We start from the raw sequence: 25165 nt of genomic DNA on the forward strand, positions 1-25165 counted from the left end.
ACGCATGCAAATCTGTGGCACTAATTGTTGAAATGGATCATACACACAGAAGATAGGCATCCAAAGTTAAAGAACATGCCCTGGTAGTTTTTCTGTTTGCTGCCTCCCCCGCCCTTGGGTTAAGAGTTTCTTCCTTGCAGAGTAGCTATCAGACATCAAAAGAAGTTATGCAACTGTCCGTGTTTACCTGTCACAAAACCTGCTTTGCAAGGCTGACATCAGCTAAAACCCAGTGTCTTTAGATAGGAGGAGGAAAGGCCCATCTTTTTTAAACTTTTGGGACTAGGCAAGAACCAGTAAGTCATTGATTTATTGTAGAGGGATTCTTCTTACCACTTTATGGCAATGACATAAAAATGGCTATGAGTATGTATAATGAGAATACTAACATAATTTTTATCAACTGGGTAGCTAACTCTAAAGCCCTAAAACAAAGCCAAGATTGTTTTACTGTTTTATTGCTAATCAATGAGGAGAGTCATTTAGAGCTACAGAATGATTTAAAATCCTTTTTTGTAGTTGGCAAAAACAGTTTGTCTGTATCCATAGCATGTTTTTTCCTTTTTAAAATGGAGATACTGAATGAGAGCAATTCACTGTGGCTTGGGTTGTCCATCTGCTAGCTAAATTGTTGAGATTTGGGATAGATAATTCCCAGTTCAGAGGCAGCATTGTAATTTGAAGGAGGCCTCCTATGGGGGACCTGGCCTCCTGTCTCATCAGAAGTGAGAGGCAGCAGAGTGGTGGGGACCTATCTGTGGGCAGGGTGCTCAGAGAGCGCTAACAAAGAGGAAAGGAAGACATGCCTGAGACACGCCCGTGCTCAGCTGCATGGATGTAGCTGGTTCTCTGGTGCTTTGCTGCTTTCCTCGTTCTTGCCAGACTTTGCCTGCAACACTTCCCTGGCAGCATATCTCGTGGAAGGGCGGGCAGTCAGGAGCAGGATCAAGTCTTCAGACTTGGTGGTGTTGATGTCACAGATTTGATGCTTGAAGAGCTAAGCACTCTTTTGGTGCCATTTTGATCAACCGGGATGCATTCTTCTACACGTTACTGTGAAATCTCATATTTATTTAGTGTTGCTCTAATGAAAGTGTCACTTCTATAAAAACGACTACCTGATTGGTAATGGAAATCAAATGGTATTTCATGTGTTTTTTATGCAATAAGCTATGTTGGTATACATTTTAACTTATAAATGGGAAGAAGCATGCCTAGTTGTTTATCATTACTTGATGGGATAAATTGGAATGGGATAAATAGTTCATTTTCACAATTCTATATCATCCTTTAAGAAGTCTACAAATGAAGTGGTCTTCAATTTATTTTATTATTTGGATATTGCTGCTAAATTTTCTAATTCCTCACTATACCTCTCTTGCCATCAAACTGAGGTGTCGTTCGGACCCTCTGTGTCGTCTCATCTCTCACTCAGTAGCTGGCGCCCACCCCAGCAGCCTTTGGTTCACAATCGAGGGACCTCTGCGCCTTTAGTCAGAAGCCACTGTGAATGTGTTGTAGTTCTGAGTGTAGAAGGGACCCAAGTGCTTCAGACCAGGGGAGTGAAGGCACAGCTTAGCCTTGTATCTGCCCTCTGGGCTCCGAGTTCTCCATTGACAGCTGCCAGATGCTTCTCTTAGCTGTCTCACTTTGTCAAGTGGCAGAAACCCTATATTTCTCTTTGATCCAGTGCTTATCAGAGTATTTTTATGTGATACTTACTAAATGTTTGATTAACAATTGAATGAGATTGTTGGACAGCCCTCATTTAACTACTTATTAAAATTTAGTCCTTTGTGAAGTTGTATCTTTTATAATTCTTAATTTTGTCTTTTACTAGTTAAAAAGCATCACAGTAAGATTAACTTGCCTCTGATAAATCAGTGAGTGGGTTTACAGATTTTAGACACTTTATTCAAATGTTCTAAAAAGTTGTTTATTCCTGTTGCTGAGCTGACCTTACTCACTTGTTCCTCCCTGGAAGTTGGTGGAAATCTCACACTTAACAGCTAACCAGGTCTCTGTTGGAAATATTTAGTCCACTCAGTGTCCAGCCTTGTATCCAGCTGGGTGAAGTTGTTTCTTTTGTATATCTCAGTCCTGCAGGTCTTTTCCCTCTCCCCCTTCTCACCAGGAATGTCTCTGGTAGGGAGGGGCATACTTGGAGGGAAGGCTGATGCTGAAGGGGTCTCCTGGAGCGAGGCTCCCAGCCACAGGTCCTCGACATCTGAGCCGGAGGGCTCTGCCGGGCCATCAGCCCTCTCCACCGCCCCTCCCTGGGGAACGTCTGGGTCCCCCTGCCACTGCCTACACTTCTGAGTTCCCCTCAGTGGACATGCCGTGGCTCTGAAAGTCTGCCTTTACTCCTCAGAGTTCCTCGTTTCTCCCATGAAGCTCCAAGGCTGGAGGGGCCTGGCTGCATCCTTCCTGTATCAACTTCTGAGTTCTCTTTGCGCAGAGCATGTGGTAAAACTCTGATCTCGTTCTCCAGACTTGGGTCCTGCTGTAGTTAAAAGAGCTAAAGAAAGTTTAAAAAAATTTTCTCTGCCTCATTTTAAGACACTTGGAAGTTTTCTAGTTCACAGCCAGCTGGTACACTATTTATTTTAGACATCGCTGGTCCCTCCATCCCAGGGTGTGAAGCCTCATGGCTTAGCCTGGGAAGGTGAAAGGCTATATGGAACGATGATGTAAGAGAGAAAAAAAAATACCAGTTTAATAATTACAGTTTATCCCTATAATTACATCAACATTCTTCTTAAGCTGCTTCCATAAAAGGACCATATTTCTCTTTGTACTATACGTTTGAATTCACCAGTACACTTCAAAAGAAATTTAGACAGAAACTCAGTACTGCAGAGTGATGGCAGGTGCCACAACTAAGTGCTGACACAAACTGTTAGAGGAGTGACCACCACAACTGAAAAAGTTCCTGTCTCTTGATGCAGAGTATGTGGGGTTCTTTTTAACTTAACTACTTTTCTTTTTTCTTTCTTTTCCTTTTAAAAGCTGGTTGACAGTTGTCTTCATGCCTGGTTTGGTCACTTCTCCTAAAATGCAAAACGGCGTTAATAAGTTAATGTCGTACATTGGTAAAGTCTTGGCATTGTTGGTTGAGGGAAGTTAAAGCAGGCAAGGTCACTGGACCTTGAATTCTTATTGCTAGAGTGATATAAAAGCAAAACCTAGAGTCAGAGCTGTCCCAGTCACATATTTATAGACAAATGAGTAGCTGATTCAGCTCACAGAGTATAGAAACAGTTTTGGCCCAGAATTATCTTAGTAGATATTGTATGACTTGTAACTTCAGAACAATTACATTTTGACCACAAGGTGACAGTATTAATAGCTAAACTGCTTATGTTATTTTATTTATTCTTTAGTCAAAGAAAAAGAATTATGAGACAGTTTAACCATTTAACTTTGTACTCTTGAACTAGATGTGCACTTGGATTTGGAAGACCGCCTGGCAAAATTTATGAAGACAGAAGAAGCCATTATATACTCATATGGATTTGCCACCATAGCCAGTGCTATTCCTGCTTACTCTAAGAGAGGGGACATTGTGTTTGTGTAAGTAATCTTTACTGACATTTCTTAACAGAATTCCTTTGGAAATAATATTGGCCCTCCTAGAGAATTCCTTTGTTAGAGGTCATCTGCCTAAAATAATATTGATTTTTTTTTTTTTTCATTTTTAAAGAAATATATAGTCACCCAGCCAAGTAGTTCTGCAGAACTAGTGAGACCTCCACTGGAAGGATGCCTTAAGGTGTCGGTACTTTGTTATCTGCCATTATGATTTTATTTATTGATGTTGAGAAGACCAAACTTATGTAGGAGCGGACCAGCCCTCTGTTTTCCCTGTGCAGCTCTGCGACAGTGTGGTGTCCTTGTGAGTCCATGGTCGTAGCCCACATAGCCACTCATACTACCTGATAAAGTCACTCCACTTCTCAGTACCCTCGCTGCAACTCTTGGTCTCTGCTGATCTTGCTTCATGGCTTGTTAAGAATATAGAAGTCATGAGTTGCAGACTTCCTTAACTTTCCAGGAACAAATTACACACTTGCATACATGTGCACTAAATGTATGGTGTTGCTTTTTACTGTGGAGGGGAAGAGCAGAGAGGAGTAGAGTGAGGGCTGGCATAGCCCAGGCAGCTGGTTATACCCGTCAGGAGCACCTGCCACTAGCCCGAGCCTCTGTTATCTTTTGAGTGGACAATTAAATGACTCTCTTCATTTAGGTCTCAGAGTGACTTTTGTTTCCTCTTTTCCTTTTTGACACCATAGCCAGACACTCCATTTAAGAGCTTCCATTGTTCCTAAAATAAATATCCAAGTTCTTATTATGATCTTGTACATTCTAGACTACTGTTTTAGGCCCATTTTCTACCATTTCCCCTTAGGTGGTCATGCTGTGTAGCCTTACCAGCCTTATATGCTAGTTTCCCCTCAAGGCCTTTGCACGTGCTAAGACCCTAAGTCCCTACGCCTAGAACGTTGTTCCTCCTCTCATCTCCTACTTAATTCCTGCTCATCCTGCACATGTACCACCTCTGCAGGAAAGCCTTCCCCAAGCTCTCAGACCAGGTCAAGACCCCTTGCTGCATGTGGAGAAAATTTTACAGCCAGAGGAGTTTGGTATCCTTGTGAATCCATGACCACGCAGGCATTTACGTGCCTGTCAGAATCACTGTTTCTCAAGCCTCCCTTAACTTACATATGCAGGTGTGTGCGTGTGTGCTCATGGGCGCCCGCACCGTCTGCTCTTGGCTCAGCTTGCCTCACGCTCACTGTACTCTTTTACACCACTTTCAACAGTTCATACCAGCCCGTTGCCTAGGATAGCATGTGCCATTTAGTGGTGCTCAGTAAATACCTTCAGTAAGAGAATGAATGGAGGCTGGAGCGCAAAAGAGGGGTCCAAGTGACTGGACTTCAGAGCCCGGCTCACCTCAGTCCCTGTACCATCCTGCTGCTTCTCACTCACTGTCGGAGCACCTGTAGTGCAACAAGCTCAAGCACACGCTGCAGGGCTGGCTCTTCCTGGGGGTTTTCAGCACGCTTGTGTCCCATTCTTCCCCACAGCCCTGTGACAGTTACCTGGGAGCACTCCAGCACATGGCCTGGGCCTGAGTAGAATTGTTTCCCAATGTGACCATGAAAATGAATGTTTCTATTAATTTCTTGCACATAGTTTAAAAAATCAGTAATAATAAAGACTCATCACAAATTTGAGAGCCAGTGATTTAAACAGTGATTCTAGGTTTTTAATAAAGCATAGTTGCAGACAACTACAATACAGTGTCAGCCAATATCGCTTTATACAAGCCCCCACCATAAATTCCTTTTTGAGTTTAAAGTCCAGAAGAAGTTTACAGTTACAGTTGAACTTGTATGCTTCCTTTGTCAGATAATAAATACTATATTGTCCTTTTGGTTTTCACTGCTAGGAAACCTAGTCTAAACTCACTTTCAAATCTTATGCCTGGTGTCTTAGAACTTCAGTTTCTAATGAGTCATTAGACAACTTAATTATTCCCTTATACATAATTTTAAATATTCCACCTGAAATTCATTTGAAAGTAGGAACACTAGAGGTAAAAATGGTGTTTAGTAAATTATTTGACAAATTGTTTTTGATAAATTCATTAGGCATAGACAATATGTTCGATGTTTTATTTTCTTTCTTTTGTAGTAAACAGTGATAATGCTTTGCCAGTAGGTCTCAGAACAATGGTTGTTTATATACCTAAGTCTTTCCTTGTCACTCTGTCTGTATATTACTTTGTGTACCCTTTTCTAATGAAATGTTTTATATTGAGATAATTGTGGATTCACATACACTTGGAAGAAATAATACAGAGATTTTATGTGCCCTTTACCCAGTCTTCCCCAATGGTCACCTCTTGCAAAACTGTAATACAGTTTGAAAAGTGGGATGTTGACATTGATAAAGTCAAGATAATCCCTCTTGTTGCCACACCCATATCCCTTCTACCCTACCCACTCTTTTTTTTTTTTTTTTTTTTTTTTTAAGTATATCTCTTTTTTTTTTTTTTTTTTTTTAAAGAGGTAAAATTCTTGAAACATTTATTGTATGCCAGTTTGCAGGGCAGAAGTTGAGACACAGATGTAGAGAATGGACATATGGACACCAAGGGGGGAAAACTGCGATGAGGTGGGGATGGTGATGTGCTGAATTGGGCGATTGGGATTGACATGTGTACACTGATGTGTATAAAACTGATGCCTAATAAGAACCTGCAGTATAAAAAAACAAACAAAACAACTAATACTAAACTTTCATTGGGTTATTTGTATGGAAATATGTTAATATAAATGTTTCAGACATTACATGAAATTTCTAAAAATCTTATATTTGTATTTGTATGGAAATATGTATGGAAATATGTTAATATAAATGTTTCAGACATTACATGAAATTTCTAAAAATCTTATATTTGTATTTGTATGGAAATATGTATGGAAATATGTTAATATAAATGTTTCAGACATTACATGAAATTTCTAAAAATCTTATATTTGTATTTGTATGGAAATATGTATGGAAATATGTTAATATAAATGTTTCAGACATTACATGAAATTTCTAAAAATCTTATATTTGTATTTGTATGGAAATATGTATGGAAATATGTTAATATAAATGTTTCAGACATTACATGAAATTTCTAAAAATCTTATATTTGTATTTGTATGGAAATATGTATGGAAATATGTTAATATAAATGTTTCAGACATTACATGAAATTTCCTACCCACTCTTTAGCCCCTGGCAACCACTAATCTGTTCTCCATTTCTGTAATTTCATGATTTCAAGATTGTTGTACAGGGACTTCCCTGTTGGCGCAGTGGTTGTGAATCCGCCTGCCAATGCGGGGGACACGGGTTCGAGCCCTGGTCCGGGAAGATCCCACATGCCACGGAGCAACTAAGCCCGTGCGCCACAACTACTGAGCCTGCGCTCTATAGCCCGCGAGCCACAACTACTGAAGCCCGCATGCCTAGAGCCTGTGCTCTGCAACAAGAGAAGCCACCGCAATGAGAAGCCTGCGCACCGCAATGAAGAGTAGCCCCCGCTCGCCGCCAACTAGAGAAAGCCCGTGCACAGCAACAAAGACCCAACACAGCCAAAAATAAATAAATAGATTAAAAAAAAAAATGTACAAATGTGAGTCGTACAGTAGGTAAAACATTTGAGGATTGGCTTTTCTCATTCAGCATTAATTATTTGGAGATTCTCCAGGGTTGTTATGTGAATCAAGAGTTTGTGCCTTTTGATTGCTGAGTCATATTCCATGGTATGGATACACCACAGTTTGTTGAACCATTCACCTATTAAGGATATCAGAGTTGTTTCTAGTTTGGGGCTATTACAAATAAAGGTGCTGTAAATATTCATGTATAGCTTTTTCTGTGAACATAAGTTTTCATTTCTTTGAGGTATATGCCAAGGAATGCAGTTGCTGGTCATAAAGTATTGTGCGTTAAGTTTTTTAAGAAATTGCCAAACTTTTCCAGAGTGGCTGTATTATTTTACATTTCCATGAACAGTGTATAAGTGATCTAGTTTCTCCAACATCCTCAGGAGCATTTGGTGTTGTTGCTTTTTTTTTTTTTTTTTAGCCATACTCATAGGTGTGTACAGATATCTCATTGTAGTTTTAGTCTATATTTCCCTGATGCTGCCATACTTACTGTTTTTAGGCTTTGGTCTTGGCATCAGGGTAATACTTCATAAAGTCAATTTGAAAGTGTTCCCTCTTTTATTTTCTGGAGAAACTGTATAAAACTGTTGTTAATTCTTTAAATGTTTGGTAGAGTTCTCCAGTAAAAACAGCTGGACCTCGAGATTTTTTTTTTTTTTGGAAGTATTTTTACTATGAATTTAATTTCCTTAGTACTTGTAAGGCTATTCAAATATTGAGTGAGTTGAAGTAGTTTGTGTTTTTCAAGGAGTTGGTCCATTTCTTCTAAATCGTCAAATTTGTATGTGTAGCATTGTTTGTGATATTCCTGTACTATCCTTCTAATGTCTGCAGATCCCTGTTTCCTTCCTAACTGGTAATTTCTATCTGCTCTCTTTTTTGTCATTTTTGCTAGAGATTTGTCAATTTTATTGATCTTTTCAAAGAATCAGCTCCTTGTTTCATAGATTTTTCTACGTTGTATTTTTGTTTTCATTTCTACTGATTTCTGGTATTATTTCCTGCCTTCTGCTCATTTGCAGTTTAGTTTGCTCTTTCTAGGTTCTTGAGGTGAGAACTTCAATTACTGATTTGAGACTTTTCCTCATTTCTAATGTATTAGTGCTATGAATTTCCCTGTCATCACTGCTATAGTTGTGTTCCACAAATTTTGATGCGTTTATTTTCATTTTCGTTTAGTTCATTTTTGTGTTTTATTTCTCTTTGACCCATGAGTTATGTAGAAGTGTGTTGTTTAGTTTCCAAGCATTTGGAAATTTTTAATTTGTTACAGTTTGTTTTATGGCTCATGATGTGGTCTATCTTGGAATATGTTCCATAGTCACTTAAGAAAGAATATTCTGGCAAATACAGAGAAAAGGCCACGTGAGGACACCAGTGAGAAGGTATCACTCCATGATAGGACACATGTGATTAATTTCCTTCTTTATACATTTCTGTTTTTCATATAATAGTATTCAATGATCAAATGTTACACTGATCATTATTTTTTAAAAGTCACTGATATGCAAATTAAAAACCAGAAAAAACATACAAATTGTTCATTTGCCACTTCTATCCTTTAATCCAGTAAGAGAGAGTGCTAGTTTTGCATGTCAACTTCCTAAGGTATACTTATATAAAAGTTTTAGTGAGACAAAAAGCAATTTACATATGAAACTTTATTTACCTTTTGAGAGAAATTTTTTTTTTGTCATTATCATTAAATAGAAAAAAAATATTCTGCTGAATGGAGTGTTCTATAAACGACAATTAGATCTTCCTAGTTGATGGTGTTATGGAGTTCTATATCCTTGCTGATTTTCTGTTTGGTAGTTCTGTCAGTTGTTGTAATTTGTCAGTTTCTTCTTTCACTTTTATCAGTTTTTGTGTCTTATCTTTTGTAGCTCTGTTATTTGGTGCATATTTAGGATAAGTTTTCCTGGTTAATTGAGTCTTTTTATCATTATATAACATCCTTCTCTGTCTCTGGTAATTTTCTTTGTTCCAAAGTCTACTTTATCAGATATTAACATAGGCACTCTGCTTTCCCTTTTGAATGTTTGCATGTGTTTATTGTATGTAATATATATGTATACCCTTACTACCTATATTATTGTATATAACATACATACATATATATAGCATATAACTATATATATATATATATATATATATATATATATATATATATATATATATATATATAACTACATGTGCGCCCTCAGTGCGCCCTACACACACACTTTCCCTTACTACCCATCTCATTACATTTGAAGTGAATTTCTTATAGGCAGCATGTTTAATCCACTCTGCCACTCTGTCTTTAAATTGTATATTTTAGCCATTTACATTTAATGTAATTATTGATATATGGGATCTTAACCTCCCAATTTTTATTTTTTGTTTCTTATTTGTTCTCTCTGTTTTTTGTTTTCTTTTTTCTTTTTCCTGCCTTTCTCAGGGTTAATTGAATGAGTTTTGGAGTTCCATTTTTATTTATCTTATTTATTTTATTTATTTGTTTTCAAGTGTTTCCCTTTGTATAGTTTTTTAGTCATTGCTGTAAGTATGATGTTGTATGTACGCATAAGTTATCACATTCTACTGGTGTTATTTTACCAGTTCAGTTATAGAATCCTTTATCTTCTTTTACATCCCCTTACTCTCCTTATTTATAATACAGTTGTTTTAAGTATTTCCTGTAAACACTTTGAGAACCACATCAGATAGTGTTATAATTTTTACTTTAACCATCCACAATGACTTAGAAAACTCAAGAGGGGAAGAAAAGCCTAGTGTGTTTGTTCATACTTTTTACAGTATTCTTTCTTCCTTCCTGATAATCTAAGATTCTTTTATTTATTTATTTTTTCTATGTGGAGAGCTTTCTCTAGCCATTCCTCTAGGGGAAGTCAGCTTGGGACAGAGTCTCTTAGTTTTTTTTTCAACTGAGAATGTCTTCTCCCCCTCATTCCTAAAGGATATTTTTGCTAGTTTTGGATTCTTGGTTGCCAGGTCTTTTTTTTTCAGCATTTGAAATACATTGGGACACTTTTTTCTGGTGTTCATGGTTTCTGATGAGAAATCTACTGTCACTCAAATTGCTTTTCTCTTACATGTAAGGTGTCATTTTTCTTGTGCTGATTTCAAGATTTTTTTCTTTGTCATTAGTTTTCAGAAGTTTGACTATAATTGAATTGGCATTTATTTGTTTGGGTTTACCTGCAAGAATTTTGCTCAGCTTCTTTAATCTATAGTTTTACGCCTCTTCTTTAATCTATAGGTTTTCAGCCATTATTTCTTTAAGTACCTTTTTAGTCCCACCCTCATTCTGTTCTTTAGAACTCTACAGACTTGAATGTTGCATATTTTACTGTAGTCTCACAGGTCCCTGAGACTGTTCTTTCCTTTCTAGTCTACTTTCTCTCTGCGATTTACATTGACTTGATTTCTACTGTTACATCTTTCAGCTCACTGATTCTTTCCTCTCTCCATTCTGCTGCTGAATTCATCCACTATGCTTTTTCTTTTGACTATTTTGCTTTTTAGTTCTAATATCCCCACAGGATTCTTCTTTGTATCTTCCTTTTCTCTGCTGCAGCTTCCTGTTTTTTCATTTGTTTCAAGCATGTTCATAATTACTCATGAAACATTTTTATCATGATGGTTTTAAAGTCATTATCAGATCATCCTGACAACTCTGTCATCTTAGTACTGGCATTTGTTAATTGTTTTTTTTCTTTTTTTTTCATTGTTTGATATTTTCTGGTTATTGGTATGACAAGTGAAACATGAACAGTTTCATATTATGCTGTTATAGTTTATGCTTTATTTAAACTTTCTGTTTGAATTGGCTTTCTCTGACAGTCTTCCAACAAGGGCAGGGGGGCACTGCTGCCTCATTACTGTCAGGTGGAAGTACAAGTCCAGGGTCCCCACGGGGCCTCCACTGACACTGAGGTGGGGTTATTTTCATTTCTTCTGGTTGTTGGTGAGAGTCCTACTCTTGTCTGAGCCTCCCCTAACACAGCCTAAGCATAGGCAGGGGAGAGTGTCTCTCCCTGCAGGAGATTGGAAGTTAGGTCTCTCCACATGGTCTTCACTAACACCACAGTGGGAGCCACTTGTTACTACCCAACAGAGATACAAGTTCTGGCTCCCTTCTCTGACAGCTCCCACAGGGGTATTGGGGAGCCTTGTTATGGCGTCGTGAAGGCTAGAGTCTGGGTCCCCCTCTCAGCCTTTGCTAGTGTGGAGGGGACAGGCCCAGGTTTTTCTGTGGTTTGGCTGCAGTAGAGACCTTTGCTGGGCTGCCCCCTTTCCTGTCCCTTTGGCTACAGAGAGCAGACTTTTGTCAGAGCTTTTCTGTCTCGCCTGTTGGCATTTCCAGTTTGCCAGCTGCATCAGTTCCAAGTTAGGAAATTCCAGGAACTTGTTTCATGTCATTTCTCAGATCCCTCGCTGGTCTGCCTTTTCTCTCCATTTTTCAGCATCATCTTATGTTTGTCTTATACATGATGTCCAGGATTTTTGGTTATACCCAGTGAGAAAAATAGGGAAAATATGTCTATTTTCTCAGAAGTAGAAGTGTTGCATGTACTTTTAAATAATACACTTAATTTAAGAAATATATCCTGCCCCCCATTAACTCAATTTAGGAGATCTTACTGAAGATTAATCTGCATGACTCAGAGTTCTCCCCTGGGTTATGTAGAGTCAGTAACCCAGTATTCCTTTTGATGGCAAAGTAATGGCAGAGTGGTGGCCTGTCAAATCAGAGATGCCACTGATGGTGAGATGCACCAATATTTCATTTATTTTTCAGAAAGAGAAAAGTACTTTGAATAAACTAATATGCCATCTATATAGTAAGATGCATGCTGATTTCTCAGAGGTCAAAATATGGCAAGAGTTTGCTTCGTAGAACAGAATCAGTATGGTAGTTATGTGGAAAGGTTTGCAGAGTGAAGTGCAAACAATAATATATTAATGTTCAAACATGTTTTATTTATTTGCCATGTTCAGTTTAACAAGTGGATGTTGGTCAACTTACAAAAGCAAGCATTCCTTTTCTGAGAATGTTGACAAGACCCTTTAAACCCCAATTTGGTGGGTCTTTCTTCCTTGCAGAGATAAAGCTGCCTGCTTTGCTATTCAGAAGGGATTACAGGCATCACGTAGTGACATTAAGCTATTTAACCATAATGATATGGATGACCTGCAGAGACTATTGAAAGAACAAGAGATTGAAGATCAAAAGGTATGATTCTTTTGAAGAAAATTACACAGTTCTTTTGTACTTTCTAACCAGCTAAATTATAAATGAAATGGTAATTTGTCATGAAAACTTGCCTGTGGATCACATGTGGACATTAAATAAGGGTGTTTCTGCTTATTAAATGTACCTCAGATTAGAGAGTCAAGCCTGATAGTAATTGCCTCATCATTGCCATAATTATATATGGCAAATGTGGGGGAAGGTTATCTAGGCAGCTTTCTAAAAGAGAGAGAGAAAAACAGCATGCATTTTGGGGGTGGAGGGATGTACACTCAACTCTACAGAAGTAACAACAGAACTCATTAGGGCATTAACAAGATGTATCTAGTGAATTCAAAATAGGCTTATTCATATCAGAATAAATCATGTATCGATTCACCAGAAGAAACCATGGCGGCAGATCTTAATTAATGAATTTATGAACAAAGTGAAGACTCTTTCTCCCTACCCCAACCTCATCCCAGATCTCTGAGCAGCTGCTCCCTGTGGGAAGCAGCTGCCTCACGCATGGTTTCCTTCTACGTTGCAACCTATTTACACTTCTTCTCAAGCACCTGTGTAGTCCCTTGGGACAGGGAGGGAATTAGGCAGGTGGAACTTGCTCCTTGTTGTTCTGATAGAGAGTGGAACAGAGGAAACGTGTTCAAAGCATCACTGTTAGAATTAGCATTTATTTGCCCCTGACAAGATGAACAGAGAAGGTAGTTCTGTGGTCTGTGGTTCTGCAGCAGGAACCACTGTGTGTGAAGTGTACTGGGAACCTGGTCACCACATCCTTTGTCTCAAACACCACTTTCAAGTGGACTTTCCCAGTGTAACTCATCCGTTACTAGAGTAACTGATAAAAATGCTCATCACATCCTTAATTTTGTGTTAATTTCCATTTTCCCAGATATTTGAATTATTCCTTTTGGATTCTGTCATCTTTGTTTAGGTGATAGCCTAAGAGCAGCACTTCATGATTATACACATTCGTGTGGTGAATACGCATAGACTTCTGCTATTTTATGCTAGGTGTGCTACAGACAGTGTTTTATAAGTATACAATTTAGAAGAATGTATAGGGAAAATCTTAAAATTGAGACCGTTCCACCAATGAATTCTTTCTACAGATTGTAAAAAGATGTCCCTTTTCTGATTCAGTAATAGAATGCTACCGTATTGAAAAACACTGCCTTAGAAAGTGTGACCAATGAACCAGTCTGCTGTAGGGTTATTTCGCCAAGTTAGCATTGTACAAATTTGGAAGACAACATATTCAAGTTCTGTGTGTGTGTTGTATAAGATTTATAATCTGTGGAACTTTTTTTTTAATGAATAACAAGAAATAAAGTTATCTTAAAATTTATTTCCATTTTATAGTTTTTACCTTTTTACTAATTAATTTATACCACATATTCCTGCCAAGAGTAGGCTTTCTAAATTACTTTACATTTTGGTTTTTAGAAATAATTCTTTTTTAATTTTGTTTTCACAAAAATAATAAATGTTAAATTTTTAAATATTTTGTACTTAGATGCTTATATTTCCTTTGAAAGTAAGTTAAATAATCTGAGTTTGGATCAAACTCTTTTTGTCAGTTTCCCAACTAATGGAGTTCATATGTTTTTTCATTCCTTTTCTTATAGAGTTCTCTTATCCCATATTAATCCTTCTTTAAAAAAAAAAGATAATAAGTAAAAACAGCAGTTCATAGAGGAAATGCAGATAACTGAGCAAATAGAAAATAGTCTGACCTCACTAACAGTTACAGAAATTAGGGTAAGAGTTTTTGCCTGTCCAATTAGGGAAAACTTTTTATGGTAATAATCAGTGCCACACTGATGTACAGGGGGCCTTCCAAAAACTCTGAGGAGAGCTTCAGTTGGCACAGCCTTTCTAGAGGGTAAATGGGCAGGTATATTCTGGGATTCTTAAATATCTATACCCTCTGGAGTGCTATCTTTAGAAGAGAATCAGAAATGGTGTCAGAGATCGAAGGGTATTCACGTGATGTAAAAAAACAAAATGAAGGAAACAACCTAAATCCAGCACTGTGGGAACAGTTAAATAATTTACGGTGTATCTACAAGGTGGAATATTAAATCTCCATTAAAATCATGGTTTAAATAATATTAAATAATGTGAGAATGTTCACAACATAATATTTTAAAAACTCAGGTCCTAGAACGATTGCAGTAAAATCCTGATTTGAACAAGGTAATTTACAAAGATATGTATTTACAAGAAAAAGTTACCAGTGTGTGGTGTAACGAGCTCATTTGTTAAATTCTTTTTTGTACTTTTCCATTTCCCAAGAATATTCCAAAAATAAAATATTCCTTCATTGAGTATTTTAAGATCATAAGAAAGATACTTTGTGTTTTAAAGGCAGGGAGAGGCGGGATGCCCCCAGGTCCTCAGCTGTGACCTCCCAGCAGACCCGCAGCCTCAGGTTTGACTTAGGGACGGAGTGAAGATGACCAAGAATGGTGTAAACTTTCGCATGCTTCAGCCGACACTTTTTTCAGTATTACATACAGCTGCGGGTTCTAAAATACCCCTTAAAGAATAGCTCTGATATTTGAGTTTCTAGTTGTTCATTAGAAGCTTAGAGGCAAGAAACCTTTGAGTAGAAAGGTGGCGGCAAACTCTGTGGAATTTTTTCAGTGCAGCGTACCTGAAACATCTACAGATTCAGCAGTGGGAGTGGTTTATTAGTGATTTGACGTCAGTGGGGTGTGGGAAGGTGTGTGTTACTTGAAAGAGTCCCTCCACTGCACCACCTCCGAACATGACTGGGTGAGGTCATAGTCCAGTTTTACTTGAACCAGTAGTGAGGAGGAAGGAAGGAGAAGGGTTTCATCTGTTTTTTGGTAAGTAAGGGAGGTCAGGGTTTGTCTGTTTTTAAACTTTTTATTAGGAACATTTCTGGCACATTCAAAGGAAACAGTAGTATAGTGAAGCCCCCTGTACCCTTCTCCCGGCTTTGTTTTCAATATTCTGCCACTCTTGTATCATCTGAACCGTCACCTAACTCCCCACTCAGTCTCTGTGATGATGATGATTATCATCATCATCATTAGAGTTCTTTTTATTTTAGGTAAAATTTACATTGAAATACATTAGTCCTAGTTATACAGTTTTGACCAGTGGTTATACCCGTGTAGCCCAGGTATCATGGCCCCCATCATGACATAAAATGCCCCCATCTCCCCCAGAAAGTTCCCTTGGGTCCCTTCCCAGTCATTCTGGGCTTGGAGGGTTTTGTTTGTGTTTTAGTATTCTCAGTGTCTAAACAGTTTGTGTTTGTGTGTGAGGCCTCCTAGTTGACTGTGTGACCTGAAAACATGTCTGAGAGAAGAAAGCACTGTTTTTCATCTCAAAATAACAGGATCGCAAACCTTGAGCTTGAAATTAATATAGTCTATTTATTTGTTGATTTATCTTGGTGAATAAATCTTGTAGGGTGAAAGTGCTAGAGAGCACATAACAGATTTTGTATTTGGAGTTACTGAAATTTAAAACATCTATTTTTTTTTCTTTTAAAGAATCCTCGCAAGGCTCGTGTAACTCGACGTTTCATTGTAGTCGAGGGGTTATATATGAATACTGGAACTATTTGCCCTCTTCCAGAATTGGTGAGCAACTATGTTTATTTATTATTTTAGTATTCAGACTATTTGGCAGTTAGGCCTTTTGTTTATGACCATTTTTAATGTATAATGTCTTCATTGCTTTGCTTAATATGTATCATAAGCACATTCTGATCATACTAGAGAAGTAGATTAACATTAAATGCCAACCCTGACCTTTAAAGAGTAATCAAGACTGAGTTTTATAAAACCAACTTTATTGAGGTATAGTTGACACGTAATAAAATATACTCACTTTAAGAGTACAGTTTGATAAGTTTTGACAGATGTATACTCCCCTATCACCATCACCACAGTCAAGATATAGAACATTTCTGTCACTCCAGAAGTCCCTCATGCCCCTTTGTAATCAGTACCCCATTCCTGGCCGCAAGCCACCGTTGATCTGCTTTCTGTTCCTGTAGTTTTGCTTTTTGTAGAATTTCATATAAGTGAAATCATATAATATGTATTTTGTAAAACTCAGCTTTTTAAAAGGGGATACAATACACTGTCTTTAGAAACCATGACTATTGAGATTTTTTTTTTTTTAGGTGAAATTCACATAACATAAAGCTAGCCATTTTAGAGTGTAGAGTTCAGTGGCATTTAGTACGTGCACAGTGTTGTGCACTCATCAACTAGCTAGTTGTAAAACCTTTTTGTCACTCCCAAAGAAGACCCAGTACCCATTAAGCAATCACTCCGCATTTTTCCTTGCCCCTAGCCCCCACCAGTCTGCTTTCTGTCTATATGGATTTACCTATTCTGGATATTTCTGATAAATGGAATCATATAATATATGACTATGGCTTCACTCACTTAGAATGTTTTCATTGTTTATCCAATTTGTGGCATCATTTATCAGTACTTCATTCCTTTTTTCTTCTTTTTTTTAAAATTTATTTATTTTTGGCTGCGTTGGGTCTTCGTTGCTGTGCGCGGGCTTTCTCTAGTTTTGGCAAGCAGGGGCTACTCTTCGCTTCATTCCTTTTTAAAGCTAAGTAATATTCCATTGTGTGGGTATATCACATTTTGGTTTTTTTGTTAACAGATATTTGGATTGCTTCACCTTTTGGCATTTGTGAATAGTGCTGCTGTGAACATTCATGTACAAGTATTTGTTTGAATCCCTGTTTTCAACTCTTTCATGTATGTGCCTAGCAATGTAATTGCTGGATCATGTGGTAATTCTATTTTTAACTTATTGGGGAACTGCCATACTGTTTTCCACAGTGGCTTGTACCATTTTACATTCCCACCAGCAATGGAGGAGGGTTTCAGTTTCTCCACATCCTTACCAATGTATACTTTTTTTTTTTTTTTAATTTTTGCCATTCTAGTAGGTGTGAAGTATATTTGCATTTCTGATTTGCATTTCTTGAATGACTAATGATGTTGAGCCACTTTTCTTGTGTTGGCCATTTGTATATCTTTGGAGAAATGCCTCTAGAAGTCCTTTGCCCATTTTTAAACTGGGGTGTCTTTTTGTAAAGTTCTTTATGTATTCTGGGTACTAGACCCTTAATCAGGTATGTGATTTGCAAATATTTTCTCTCATTCTATAGGTTGTCTTTTCATTTCTTTGATAGTGTCCTTTGATGCACAAAAGTTTTTAATTTTGGCAAAGTCCAATTTATCTAGTTTTTTGTTGTTGCTTGTGCTTTTAGTGTCATATCTAAGAAATACATTGCCAAATCCAGGGTATGAAGATACACCCCTATGTTTTCTTCTGAGGTTTTTATAGTTTTAGCTCTTATTTTAGGTCCTTGATCCATTTTGACTTAATTTTTGTATATTCTGTGAGAGAGGGATTCAACTTCATTCTTTTGCATGTGGTTATCCATTTGTCCCTTTACCATTTGTTGAAGAAACTATTGTTTTCCCATTGAATGGTCTTGGCACCCTTGTTGAAATCAGTTGACTGTAGGTATATGGGTTTATTTCTGGACTCTCAGTTCTATTCCATTTGTCTATATGTCTAGCCTTATGCCAGTACCATGCTTAATTACTTAATTCATGTAGCTTTGTGGTAAACTTTGAAATCAAGACGTGAGTTCTCCATTTTTGTTCTTTTTCAAGATTGTTTTGGTTATTTGGCGTCCCTTGAAATTCCATTTGAATGTTAGGATCAGCTTTTCCATTTCTGTAAAAAATGGCATTGAGATTTTTTATAGGGATTGTAGTGAATATTTAGATTGCTCTGGGAAGTATTGCCATCTTAATGATACTGAGTCTTCTCATTGATGAACATGGAATGTATTTCCATTTATTTCAGTTTTCTTCAATTTCTTTCAGTATTGTTTGTGGCTTTTACTGTAAAGTCTGGTACCTCTTTGGTTAAATTTATTCCTAAGTATTGTATTCTTTTTGATGCTAAGTATTTTATTCTTTTTGATGCTATTATAGATGGAATTGTTTTCTTAATTTCCTTTTTGGATTGTTCACTACTAATTATAGAAATACAGATGACTTTTGTGTATTGATCTTGCATCATTCAACTTTTGCTGAACTTGTTTATTAGCTGAAACAGTATTTTTGTGGATCTTATTCTGTATATAAGATCATGTCATCTGTGAATAGAGCTAGTTTTGCTTCTTCCTTTCCAAGGATGGATGCTTTTCTTTTTTTTTTCTTGCCTGATTGCTCTGGCTAGAACTTCCAGTACAGTGTTGACTAGAAGTGACAAGAGTGAGTGTCCTTCCTGCTCTTTAAAGGGAAAGCTTTCAGGCCATCACCATTGAGTGTGATTTTAGCTGTGGGTTTTCCATAAATGCCCTTTATCAAGTTGAGGAAGTTCCCTCCTATTTCTTATTTGTTGAATGCTTCTCTCATGAGAGGTTTGGGGTTTGTCAGATGCTTTTTCTGCATCAGTTGAGTTAATCATGTGGTTATCCTTCATTCTATTAGTATGGTGTATTACACTGATTTTCCTGTAATAAACCACCATTGCATTTGACCATTAAAATCTGAATCTCTGAGTCCATCAATTGAATAGGGATTCAAAATAAAGGTTTCATATCTTATTTTTTTAAGTTTTTCACTATTTCTTGAGGAAATCTAGATACATCCTAAATGTCAATAAAAGAGATTTGTTTTCCTCTCCTTCCTTTTGTGAGTGTCAAAGACTGATAGAATAATGTAGGGGAGAGATAGTCGGCCACAAGATGTTAGAACTGTATGTTACAGGGGTACAATAATAAATCAGTACTGATGGGCAAATATCCAGCCAGTGAAACAAAATGTAAAGTGTAGGAACAGATCAAGTACCTAAAGTACTGAGTATGTAAAATTACAGTATACAAATTAGGGTTTGACAAAAGGATTCCTGTTTTGTTTTACCTGTCTGTTTGTGTTCCAGTACTGTGATAATATTATTAAATATTTTCTAAAACATGGTTTTTAGAGACTATCTCACTCATATAATACCTCTTATTAATGGATGGGAAAGAATTAGTATTGAAAAGATGTAATTCTCCCCAAATTAGTTTGTTCATTGTTAATGAAAATTCAGGTAAAAGCCCAGTGAGGACCCCTCTCCCAATTTGATGTTGATTCACAAGATTAGCCTGTAAAATCTTTTTTTTTTTTTAATGAAAGCTTCTTTATTTATTTATTTATTTATTTTTGGCTGTGTTGGTTCTTCGTTTCTGTGCGAGGGCTTTCTCTAGTTGTGGCAAGCGGGGACCACTCTTCATCGCGGTGTGCGGGCCTCTCAGTGTCGCGGCCTCTCTTGTTGTGGAGCACAGGCTCCAGACGCGCAGGCTCAGTAGTTGTGGCTCACGGGCCCAGTTGCTCCGCGGTATTTGGGATCTTCCCAACTCAGGGCTCAAACCCGTGTCCCCTGCATTGGCAGGCAGATTGTCAACCACTGCGCCACCAGGGAAGCCCTAGCCTGTAAAATCTTGATGGTTAAAAAATAAATTATCAGACGCATGATATGAGACATCAACCCATCTTATATATTTCTGTGCATTATTTCTATAGTTTCAGTGGAAAAAATCATAGTAATTAAACATTTAATAATTAAAATTATGATTCTGGCACAAGAGAAGATTACATGAGTCATGGAAAGATTTAAGAGCCCAACTTCTCATGTTATATATATAAAAATTTAGTGGTTGAGGGACATCCCTGGTGGCACAGTGGTTGGGAATCCGCCTGCCAATGCAGGGGACATGGGTTCGAGCCCTGGTCCGGGAAGATCCCACATGCTGCAGAGCAGCTAGGCCAGGGCGCCACAACTACAGCAGCCTGGGCGCCTAGAGCACGTGCTCTGCAGCAAGAGAGGCCACTGCAGTGAGGGGCCTGCACACCGCAATGAGGAATGGCCCCCACTCGCCGCAGCTAGGGAGAGCCCGTGTGCAGCAACGAACACCCAACGCAGCCAAAAGTGATAAATGAATAAATAAATAAATAAATTAATTAATTAAAAAAAATTTAGTGGTTGATAATCACTGTATTTTAATTCAGCTGTGAAACTTATTACATACATATCATAAAGGGGTAAATCAATTAAACACTAGGGGGAAAAAATCTGTACATATGTTCAGCCTCCCAATGTATAAACCAAAAAATTTATGAAATAATTAGAAGAACATATAGATAAATATGCATCTAAACCTTAGATGGGAAAGGACTTTCTTATAAGCTGGAAAACAAAGGGGAAAAAAAAAGATTAAAAAACATATTAATGAAAACTTTTTCTGGATTAAAAAAATGAATCTAAATTGGAATAGTGCCTCTGAGGGAAGAATATTTACAATATTTCCCTAGGAGTTTTTATGTATAATCAGACCAGTATTTAACAGATAGATTACATGTCTATACTCATAGTGTCTTAACAGTTCCTTCTTTAAAAATTGGCATTGTGCTGTGTATATTACTGAGTTAAATTGAATCATTTTAGAGCATCTAAAGTACAGTTAATTTTCATTATTCATGGTAGTTATGTTCTATAAAGTGTGTGTGTATATGTGTGTATGTGTGAGTGTGTGTGTGTGTGTGTGTGTATATATATATATATATATATATATATATATATATATATATATATATATATTTATGTTCTATAAACCTGCTGCAAATACTGAATTACCAAATACTGAACTTTTGCTCCTAGGGCAAATACAGAGTTAGTTTTCTGCAACCCTCTAGTCACCACGTTTTCATCAGTTACTCAATACATAACCGTGTTTTATATGTGTTTCTGGGTAAAGACACCTTATTTAGTGTACATCGTTGACGTAGCCATATTGAACTCACAGCCGGCAGTGCTCTAACTCCGGCCTGAGTGCAGTTTATGTGACACACGCATGTTTTCCGTAAGGCGCATCACAGCCTTCTTGCGCTGAGGCCCTCTGGGCCGAACTTCAGCGCTGTGCTTGGGGGCCGTTGTGAACAACAGAATCACAACGAAAAGCACAAAATGCGAAAAATGTGGCAGTAAACAGAATGTGAGAAGGACACTTGTTTGCAGTATAAATAAGCTGAAGCAGTAGCCTGTTACCTCAGCTGGGAAGGTGCATTTCAGGTGACTCAAAGTTTTTCACCACCCTGCACATATGCCCTAAGTATTGATTTGGAGGTTACAAATAAATTTTAGCAAGTAGGCAGATTCACAAATACGAATTTTATGAATTTTCAGTATTTTAAAGTTGTGTTTATTTACCACTTAGGTTAAGTTAAAATACAGATATAAAGCAAGGATCTTTCTGGAGGAAAGCCTTTCGTTTGGAGTCCTGGGGGAGCACGGCCGAGGAGTCACTGAACATTTTGGAATCGATGTAAGCTCTGCTTTTTTGGAACATTCCTTCATATAGTAACCATGCAGTTCCATCCTGCTGGGCAGGTTTCATGGGCACAAGACAGTGTTCCTCATCGATGTGCAGGGTGCAGCTTTGGTGTCTGTCACTTCACTGAGCCCACAGAGGATTGGGTCAGCCAGACCAGGGTCCCCATCTTCCCTTGGAACTCAGTGGCTAATCATAGAATTTGTGTTCTGTTTACACGGTAACATTTGATCCCAGCTTTCAGTGTTTCTTCTCTAGAAACAGTTAAATTTGCCTTCCATTTTTTCTTTAAAATCAGTAAGAATTCTCTAAGTTGTCCTTTAGAAAGTATCATAGCAGTGAAAAGATGTTCTTTCTAATATTTAAAATTCTGTATTGTTATTTGTGTGTATGGGGGTGATTTATATATATATATATATTAGAAATACCACCAGCATGGATTCACAAAGCCGCTCAAGGTCCCAGACAACTGGAGTGAGTTTTTTATGTTTTCTCTTGCTGAAAGGAAATGAGCCTCAACTAGCCCTACTCTTAGTGGGTTTTGCTCCTAGAGCCTCGGAGAGGAACAGTGTGGGCCCATCTGCAGAACCTGTCCTCACCGACCACTGTGTAACCTGCCCTTACCCACCGCTGTGTGGTTGATGTGAAGGAAGGTTTTCTCCAAATCTTGTGCATAAAAGTTTTGCAGCTTGTGTTAAAATGTTGAACTATAAAATATAAACTCACCTTAGATTATTTGCATCCCTCTACCCATACAGACCTAGAGAAAAATGTAGAGCAGAATGACTATCACACCAAGTTGACTGAAGCATACTCTTCAAAGACAAACTGACATTTGGCAATGAAATGCACTGAAGAATTTAAGATAAATGGAAATTAATTCAAGTAAAATTTACACCAGAGCAATTTTTAAGGCATGAAAATTTTAAAGAAGGAAAAAGCACTATCTAATTTCACTGTTCTCGTTTTCTCACTGCTTCCAGCAGTTGTCTCAGAGGTAGTATTTATAATGGCTTGAGTAAGAGTGCAGAATGTATGGACCTTATTTGGACCCTAATTCAAACAAATACTGTGAAAAACAGGCTTTGTGAGACAGAGATACTTGAACACTCAGTATTTGATATTAAGAAATTTTTCATTTTTTAAGTGTGGTAATGTTTTTGAAAGAGGGCATATCTTTTAGAAATGCACACTGAAATATTTATAGATGAAAACATGTAAGGTCTGAGATTTGCTCCAAAGAGATGAAGAGGGCAGTAGGGGGCTTATACGTGGAACAGGATTGTCCGTAAGTTGATAATTATTGAATCTGGTGATGGGGATTCTTTATACTTTTGTATATGTTTGAAATTTTTCATAATGAAAGGTTAAAAAAAAAGAAGAAGAGTGCGCAGGTTTCCTTGTTGGATCTGTGGAACACTTGGAAAAACACCAGATGTGATCTGACCAGTCATTATTATGGCCATCAGTGAGTAATTACAGAATGGCTACTGTATGCAGGATGGAACTTGGTGCTGGGGGCTGGAGCAGACGGTGAGGACCAAAGGAGTGCTGAGCCGTTGAGAAGGTCGTGGGTACTCAGGAGCCCAGTGGGCACATTAGGTTCATCCACTGCCCAGTTGGTCCACTTTGGTCAGAGCCCATGATGGCCCATTGCCATCATGTTTGGATAAATTGATTTCATTTTTGAAAAGGTGGAAAAGGTAAATGGAATGTAGTACTTGTTCCAAAGTGCTCAAAACCCTGATAGATTTCTTTTTATTTCTCTCAAGTACCTTCTATGGAGAAGGACAGCTGAGACCACTGTTTTAGCAAGGAAATGATCTTATCTTGTACCTCTGAATATGTTTAGTATCAAACAACTTTAGATTTCATCTTTTATCTAGCTCTTCCACTGTGAATAAATTGTCGATGAATGATGGAATGGCAAAAACGTATAAAGTGAGACATCTTCAGAGGTGGGCTATGAAACATCGGTCCTTTTAACAATTGATTTTGTATGACTTACCCTTTATTTTCAAGGAGGTAGTTTGAATCCAGATGTTGACATTAGTGCTGAAATTTTGTCTCTAGGATTGACATTGGCCTTTTTTTTTCCCCCTCCTTTTCTTTAAATTGAGAAATAACTCCCACTGTCCCTCTTTTCTGACAGATTGATGATATTGATCTTATCAGTGCCAACATGGAGAATTCACTTGCTTCTATTGGGGGTTTCTGCTGTGGCAGGTCTTTCGTAATTGACCATCAGGTGGGTTCTTTTTAAAAACAAAAGCAAAAACTGAAACCCGTTGCTCCACTGGTCAACTAAAAATGTAACCGCTATTACAAAATTTCATTCTAACTTAGTTTTTCACACAATTTTTATTTAGAAGTAGATTTGTTAAAGAATCATTCAAAATATTTACATTTAGAAATTATCTCCCTTTCTAAAAAAGTTTTGGTTTTGTTACATAACTTCTGTACATGCCTGGGTCTTAGCACCTCACCATTTGTACGTGCTATTTGGTAGGGAGTGCAGAGATTTGGTGCCTTTAGATTTTTTAGCCAAAGAAAAACAGAGCCAAAAATAGTGTTTATGTTTTATAACTTGTTTGTTTCTTCTCAGCGACTTTCCGGCCAGGGATACTGCTTTTCAGCTTCATTACCTCCCCTCTTAGCTGCTGCTGCAGTTGAGGCCCTCAACATCATGGAAGAAAATCCAGGTATAACCTTTAAACCCAGGAAATCAAAGCTATTTCAAGTCATGTTAGCCATGCTGCTGGTTTGCCTTTTTGGAGAAATTAGCTGGAGGAAATGATTTCCCAGACAAAGCTCTGGCTCTGAATTACATTATCTGGCAATTTATGGGAAAAATGATGGTGAAGAAGTTGTCCCTGCCTCAGGGTTTCCGGGTTAGAGCTTCTCTCATGTTTCTGGAGATGAAGCCAGAGCCAAAGCAAAGCTCGCTCCCTTGGTGGGCAGAGATGCCAGAAAAAGGAGGGACTAGCTCTGGGCCAGTCATCATTTAGTTTATCGGGTTTTTTTGAGAAATTAGCTGAAGTATGCTAATTTTTGGTACTTATAATTTTATAACTGTTGTCTAGTTTTCCCCATCAGCCTTTGATTCATGAGTTGGTGCTGAGGCCATACAGGTTTACCAACTATTAAAGCTTGCTTAATGGGCAGTCGACTCAATTTAAAATGTGGTTCTGGGCTGTGATAGTGCCTCCTCACCAAAGACTAAAAGGAAAATGGAAAAGCAGGCCTGGTATTTGTAATTTT

The 25165-nt window shown here is 37.7% G+C and overlaps 1 pseudogene; it reads left to right on the forward strand.

The window, feature by feature from the left end:
• The window catches only part of LOC130708343 (serine palmitoyltransferase 1-like), a 55532-nt pseudogene that overhangs the window by 19127 nt on the left and 11240 nt on the right, over positions 1–25165 (forward strand).

This window comes from Balaenoptera acutorostrata, chromosome 6, assembly GCF_949987535.1.
Source record: "Balaenoptera acutorostrata chromosome 6, mBalAcu1.1, whole genome shotgun sequence".
In the NCBI taxonomy this organism is placed as follows: Eukaryota; Metazoa; Chordata; class Mammalia; order Artiodactyla; family Balaenopteridae; genus Balaenoptera; species Balaenoptera acutorostrata.